At 36.6% G+C, this 7753-nt stretch overlaps 1 protein-coding gene across 3 annotated transcripts in view; it reads left to right on the forward strand.

The window, feature by feature from the left end:
- CFAP54 (cilia and flagella associated protein 54) overlaps positions 1-6376 on the forward strand; it is a 369697-nt gene extending 363321 nt beyond the window's left edge. For all 3 annotated transcript variants that reach the window (XM_032298598.1, XM_032298601.1, XM_032298604.1), the window contains one exon: positions 5951-6376. The gene's annotated coding sequence lies outside the window, so the exon portion shown is untranslated. The remainder of the gene's footprint in view (positions 1-5950) is intronic.
- Positions 6377-7753: the final 1377 nt, after the last annotated feature.

The following is a 7753-nucleotide window of genomic DNA, read 5'->3' on the forward strand; positions in this document are numbered from 1 at the left end:
TTGTTTATGGTTCAGTGGTTCTTATTTTTTAAATTGTGGCAACCTAATCTAGACCATTTAGTTATTCATATTTGAACTTGCTCAAAAAACTTTAAGGTAGCTTATAAGTATGCATTCAAAATAATGGTGAGATTAATTAAAACCAGACAAGAAAAATTAGGCACAGAAGATGTGGTAGAAAAGTAAGATGGAACCAGGAGTTGAGTCCTTTTTATTTTCTTTTAATTTTTTAAACGTGCCATTCATCCTTTGCATTCCCTGGGAGTCAGCCATAGATTGCCTATATGCTTTCCTGGGGGCACTTGTTACAAGTAAATACAGTGCTTTATGAGATCAACAGCGTTCTAAGGGAAAAACGGACCACCTACTTAGGAGATGCATTGGTATTACTGATCCTGGTACTCATTCCAGAAAATAATTTTTCTTGTGAATCCTTATAATAACATCCCATAAAAAAATATTCAGTAGCAGCCCACAGAGAAATAAAACACATCATTTCAAGGACTGTAGACTTATCTTTCAAGGATTTGCCATTTATTTTATTTTTGTAAAGCCATACCCATTTCTGACTAATTAGTCTAAAACAATTTGGGAGACATGTAGCAAGGGAGGGATATCAAGGAAAGGAATATTTATATTGACCTTAAAAAGAGTTTAATTTTTATCTGAGGAAAAACAGCTTAATGTGTTTTTTTTTTTTCTTAGAACAATTTTACTGGTTAAAAATATTTTTCAAATATATTTTGGGTTGTATGGAAAAACACACCAAAATGGCTATTTTTCACCACTTCAAAGGCTGATTCTTGGAACTGCTTGAAGTAAGTTGGTTGATGAATCTTGACATTGCATCCAGAATGAACACAATATACAAGTAGTGCTTCAGCAATTCAGGTAACCACAAGGACATAGTCCTGCTCGAGGTATTAGAAGGCAAATTCAAAAGTAGAGAAATAGTTCTCCAGGAGCTGAGTTGATACGGGAATAATATTTTATGTATACATTTCTAGATGGGTGATTGAGGGAAATTAATTTCTTTGACATGAAAATTAATACTTTTAGTTGAGTTGGAATTATAATTTTTGTAAGAAGATATATTATTATGTTTAAAGGAATTATAAAAGTTATTCACTTGAATTCTCTAGTGCAAGCTTAAGTCTCCTTTAAGTTTTCTCCATCAAGGAACAACTACCCTATGTTTGAATAGCAGTATAGCATCATAGATGAGGGGGCCAGCTATGACATTGAATAGTCCTGGCTTTCCTTTTACTACCTGCATGAATTTGAGCAAGTTCCTTAATTTCTCTGTATTTCAGTTTTCTCATCTATAAATTTAGGATACATAAAGCACCTGGAATAGTGTCCAGCATATACTGGATGCTCAGTAACAGGTAGCTCTTATCGTTATTACATTCTCATATTATTGCATACATCTTCAGGGGAAGTTCATTTCTATCTAGAAGGATCAGAGGTTATCTATTGTTTTGTTTTGATTCGCTTTTTTTATTTATGGTAATGATAGGAGTTCATTTCTGGTGATAGCAGAGTGGCTTTTATTGAACTACCATTTGCCAATAACAATTTTGAACTCTGGACCAAAAAACAATGCAAGCAATCATAAAATCAGAATTAAAACAATTATTTGAATGACAATCATTTATTTTATTTTTAGTCATCCCTGGGGAATAACTAAAAATAGGCAGAAACTGGAGGAATGGTAATTCTTGAAATATGGAAACAAACTAGGTGAGGTCCACATTTAAACAGCCTTTTCTCTGAGGACACACCTCATCTTGCAAAATACATAAGGGACAGAGAGCAATCAGGGAGAGGCTGAATGACTGGACTGAGGATTCAGAAGTCAGAGTGCAGGTCTGCCAGAGTGGTTAGAAATTAAGGAGGGGAGGTTTCAACAAGGAGGGAAACAGCGTGGGGAGCCCTAAAATCTGTGCACAAATTCTCCTAGAACTGTTGGCTGACTACCAAACTATATATGCACATGATGAAACTCCAGAGAATGCAATGGAAAGTCATAGCTGAAAGGCTAAAATAACAGCCTCAGAGATTTCAACAGATGCGTGGTACTGGAGAGACAAATTTTGGAATTCAAGTTCAGTCAAGAAAAAGGACTTAATAAATTCTTTGTACTTTTCATTAAAACTCTAGGAGGGTAATACTTTAACAATAAGCATTTTAGAACTAAGGACTACAAATGAGGCCTATCAGCTACGCACAAATAAGCCCACCCATCAAATCTCCATAAGATAAAAGTGGTTGTCAGTAATTTATGTTACAACAGAACTCAACAATGTTGCCCACAATGTATAGTAAATAATTAAAAATTACTTTATATACAAAGAAGCAGGAAAATATCATCCACAGTCTAGGCAAAAAACAGTCGACAGATTTCCAGAAGTCCCAGATGTTAGAATTAGCAGATCAAGACTTTAAAATAACTATAATATACATGTAAAATAATCTATTGAAAAAGATTTCCATAATGAATAAAGAGATGGGGAGTATCAGGATAAATATGGAAATACAAAAAGAACCAAATGGAAATCCTGAAACTAGAAAAATATATCTGAAATTTAAAAATTTATTGAATGGACCTAGCAAATTAGGTGTCACAGAATAAAACAATAAACTTGTGGACAGATCATTAGAAATTATTTAACTACTGATCTTAGCACTGAGGAAAAAATGATTTTCAAATGATTAAGCACTGAGAAAAAAATGATTTTCAAAAGTTTCAGAGCTATGGTGGCCTATGTGACAATCTCATGTTTCAAAATGTGTGAAATTGAAGTCTAAGATAGGAAGGCAAGATGGGAAAGAGTCCCAAATAGGAAGGAACTGATGTCCTAGATAGGAAGGAAAGAGTCTTTTGAAAAAAAGGATAGCCAAAGTTTTTTTCAAATTTGATTTAAAATATTAACCACCTTTAGATTTAGGAAGTTCAGTGAACTCCAAGCAAGATAAATAAAAAGAAAACCACACCCAAGCAAATAATAGTCACAGTTCTGAAAACCAAAAATAGGAAAAACATCTTAAAATGAACCAGAATAAAAAACACAAAGTCCTAAGGAAGGGGACAGTAAGAACAAAGGCTGACTTCTCATCAGAAACATTGGAGACCAAGTGATAATGGGTTGGTTTCTTAAAAGTGCTGAAAGAAAAAGAAAAGTTAGCCTATCTAGATGACCTACATTAGACTTACATTTAACCATATTATTAATTATATTAAGTGTAAGTGGACCAAAACTTTCATTTAAAAGCAGAGATTGTTCTTTTAACTAAAATACACCAACAGATTGAAAATAGAAGAATGGAGAAGTGGAGACCATGTAAACACTGAACATAAGAAAGCTGGTGTCACTATATCATCGTTAAGGTATATTTCAAATATGCATACTGCCAGAGGTGAAATAAAATATTTTATAATGATGAAAGCATCACTTCTTTAAGATGACATAGTTCTAAATGTGTTTGCCTTTAATGATAAAAGATTTTATTTTCTAAACATCTGGTACAGTAATTCCCTTTAAGGATAGAAGTGCCTTGATTAGAAAGGTGTTTTGATAAGTCTATTGGAGTAGGTGGTCTCTATAAGCCATTGATGTGGGCTAGCTTTGATGCTTCAGAAGAGCAGGTAAAATTACTTGAGATAGGAGATAGGGTCACAGATATTCACAGTTTTTCCAGAACTGAGATAGACTTCCAGTGCAAAATCTGGGACTATCCCCTAACTGAGACCCTCCAGGTAAACTTGAATGGCTGCCTATCCTACAGAGAGGAATTTAGAAATAAAAGGGAAAGAGAAGAAAAGAATGGATAGTTATCAGATGGCAGAAGGTTGTGCAGTGAATGAAGTGACCCATTACAATGATCCCTGAAACATTAAATAAAATGACTAAACTCAAAAATTATAATTGTAAAATGTGTTTGTATATTTGAGAAGCTAGTGATGAGGTAGAATGGTTGAAAAGTAGCATGTGTCATGAACGTGGTATTTCTGGAGCAAGGACCATGAGAACATAAGTTTTGGGAAATTTGTAGGAATCATGGGAATAGTTTTAGACTCTTGTAGGTAATGAAATGGGAGGTCTCAGTCAAGCTTGGGTATATTAATGGCAAAAAAGAGCTGAGATTATCTCTGGATCTTCTAACTGTATTAGTTAAGAATCATTTGGTTTTAGATAATAGAAAATCTGCCTTTAACTGGGTCATACACTAAAGGAAATTTATTTGTTCATGTAACTGAAGATTCCAGAGGTAAGGTGGGCTTCTGGCTTGACTCAATCCAGAGGTTCATGATTCACATCTGAGCTCTCATTCATTTCTCTGCAGGTGTCTCAGCAGCCCTCTTCCTTGTGACATTTCATCTTCACTCTGGTTTTCCTACTGGTAGCAGCAGTGGCCACAGCAGTTCCAAGACACATTCTCACACGATATCATGGGTCTTCAAACTTTTTCTATAAAGGGTGAATTAGTAAATCTTCTAGTTTTGTGTTTCTATTGCAAATAGTCAACTCTGTCATTACAGTGCAAAAGCAAGCCATACACAACAAATAAAAGGCATAGGTGGGTTCCAATAAAACTTTTAAAAATCAATTTGAATTTCTTTTCTTTTTTTTTTTTTTTTTTTTTTTGAGACGGAGTTTCGCTCTTGTTACCCAGGCTGGAGTGCAATGGCGCGATCTCGGCTCACCGCAACCTCCGCCTCCTGGGTTCAGGCAATTCTCCTGCCCCAGCCTCCTGAGTAGCTGGGATTACAGGCACGCGCCACCATGCCCAGCTGATTTTTTGTATTTTTAGTAGAGACGGGGTTTCACCATGTTGACCAGGATGGCCTTGATCTCTTGACCTCGTGATCCACCCGCCTCGGCCTCCCACAGTGCTGGGATTACAGGCTTGAGCCACCGCGCCTGGCCTGAATTTCTTATAATTTTCATGTATCATGATATATTATTTGCAGATTTCTCCCTACCATAAGAAAAATGGAACTATTCTTATATTCTTAGCTCAGGAACTGAACAAAAACCAGGCCGTGGTCCAAATTTAACCTGGGGCTATGATTTGCTGACCCAAGACTTAAAAGATTACCTGACTACAGTGTTAATCAAAAAATTTGCTCCTTCACGGCATATGTTCTCTTTTGTCTTCTCCATACTCTCACTCAAGATAACCCTGTGCAGTACCATTTGTGTTACAAAATCCTGCAGTCTTTTATCTCCAATGCAGAGTGCTCTCCTATCTCCAGATTCCTGCAGCCACCTGCCTACTTAACGTCTCCATTCAGAAGTTTCATAGAATTTTAGACTTAACATGACCAAAATCCTCTAGGGAACTCTGCTTCTTTAAACTGTGTCCAGTTCCAAGCAGCCGGCAGGGGCACATTGACACTCCCATGGAATTGATCTCAATTCCACAGGATGGAATTTCAACATTCTTTACATTTCTAACATGAATACAGTGTGACAAAGTTAGTTATAGATCTAATTGGCTTTTATTTGCAATTCATGAATCAGGCACAGCCTCCATTCTGCAGAACAGAATGATAGCTCCTACTGGACAATGGCACAGCAGTGGCTTTTGTAAGGTGGGAACAAGGAAACAGAAGAACAGAAAAAGAAAACCTGATTGGTTAATATCAGGTTACTTTTTTGTAAGAGTTAAAGCAGACGGACTTCCTTATTACACTCACTCAGGTAAACTGGAATCTTCTGTTTTCAGGAAAAACTATTCTGTTTTGGGATCTCTGCTTTTTTAAAGTTTCAGTTCGATGATGTGGCATTCAGCATGAGTGACTCCATTTTGGTTTGGTCAGGTCTAATGGGGACTAGCACAGAGCATGATTTTTGTTTAACAGGTGAGGTGAAATAAAGTATACACTTCCTGAAGTGAGGAAAATTATGTGAAATTTAAAGTATTACTCTTTTTCCTCCTCGAGGGATGATAAAACTGAGAAATAAGAATGTGACAACAGACTGAGGAATTTTTCAGCAATATCTGTCGGCCTTTGGAAATTTAGTGAGAAGTAGTCAGGATTCAATGTCTTGCTTGCCCAGAAGCCTCCGGTTCAAACTTATATCTTGCCCCGTCTGATTACTTATGATATATACAAATACTCTAAATTTTCCTTTGAGATTTCACTGTTGCTCAACCAGCCTCCTGCAGCCTCAAAGGTGTTTTAGCTCCCAGTAGGACAGTTTAACTACTGTCTTCTCTGTGACTTCCAAGTCTATGTAACTCCTCAGCTTGCTCTCAATTTGTCCAGCTGATCTATTTCTTCAAAGTTGTTTTAGCTTCCCTACTCTCTCCTGTGTTTTGAAAAGAATAAATTCTCAAGTAAATTAAAACTACCTTCTGATAAAAATGAGCATGCATGTGTATTTAGTCCTTCATTTATTCAGTTGCATTTGTGGGGCTTTGCTCTATAGTAGACACAGCTCCAGGCCCTAAAAAACACAAAGATCCTTAAGCTGTGGCCCAGCCCTTAAGATGCTGATAGTGTATTAAAGGCAACAAAAAAGTAAACTTAAAATTCACAATACAGCAATGCAGATGGATGTTAAAATGAAGCCTCCACAAACTGTTTTAGGAAGACAGGGAAATACTAAGGCTTCACAGAGGAGGTGATGCAGTAACTATAATGGGGCGGGGGGGCGGGGAGAGGGAAGGAAGACAAAAACAAGAATCCCTAGTCCAAGATATTTGTTAGTTGAGCCACAAGATGATTACTTAGGAAGAAATATTGAGAAGATGTATTGGGTAGATGAAATACCTAATGAGACCATAAATGATGAGAATTGCCTCTTATAGCATATCAGAAGATAATTTTTATCAGATAATGAAATTGTTTTCAGTCTTCAGAATGAAAATGAATCCCTTGCTAATGCAGATCATGCTAATAAAGGAAGTAAAAGAGAATCTTTGAATTATACTTGGCTCATGATAGGCAGAAACCAACCTAAATAGCCTAGGGGAAAAAAAGAAAGATAATAAAGTAATCAAAATAATTGCTTAATAGGGAATGTGGAAGATCTGCAATGTTAAATTATAAATGTACATTTTCAAGAAAAATGAGGTGACCTTAAGGAACAGATTAGAAACCCACACTCATGCCAGTTAGAAGCAGTGCTTTTCATTAGCGAAGCTGAGGATTAATTAAATCTGGGGAAATTCTTTGAAATCCACAAGTGTGAGTTACATTAGAATACAATACAGCTGGTATATTGGTATCATAATTAATGACTAGCATAGACTTCTTTATTAAATGCATGTGGAGTAGTTCACGTGACAGATGTGAATGAGGAGGACGAAAATGGGTTACTTAAAACCAAAATTTTCTTAGCAGTATCAGCTTTTAAAAGTGTGGGAGTGGAAAAGTTAGTTTATCTGTGTTCCCCTCCCACTCTGATTGCCCAAAGACCCATCCCAAGCATAATGTGGGGCACTGTGCCCCTCACCAACCTCTCCAGGAAGCTGGGAGGGTGAAGGAGGGGAGTGGCTTATCCATTATTTTTCCATTATCTCTGAATGTTTTGCTTCAGCTGGTAGCAGAGAAAGGAGAAAGAGGCTGAAGTTGCAAAGCCTCTAACAGTTCTTATGCTCAAGGGTGAAGGTTTGGACAAAACGGTCATTATTGACAGAGCACCTTAGGTATAAGTAAGTGGAGGCCCTGAGCAAGTGAGAGGTGGTAGTCTAAATTATTTTATAGGACAAGGTAAAGGGAAATTAATTTATCGGGGAG

The sequence above is a fragment of the Sapajus apella genome, unplaced genomic scaffold, assembly GCF_009761245.1.
Source record: "Sapajus apella isolate SASKATOON/1434 unplaced genomic scaffold, GSC_monkey_1.0 scaffold2, whole genome shotgun sequence".
NCBI lineage: Eukaryota > Metazoa > Chordata > Mammalia > Primates > Cebidae > Sapajus > Sapajus apella.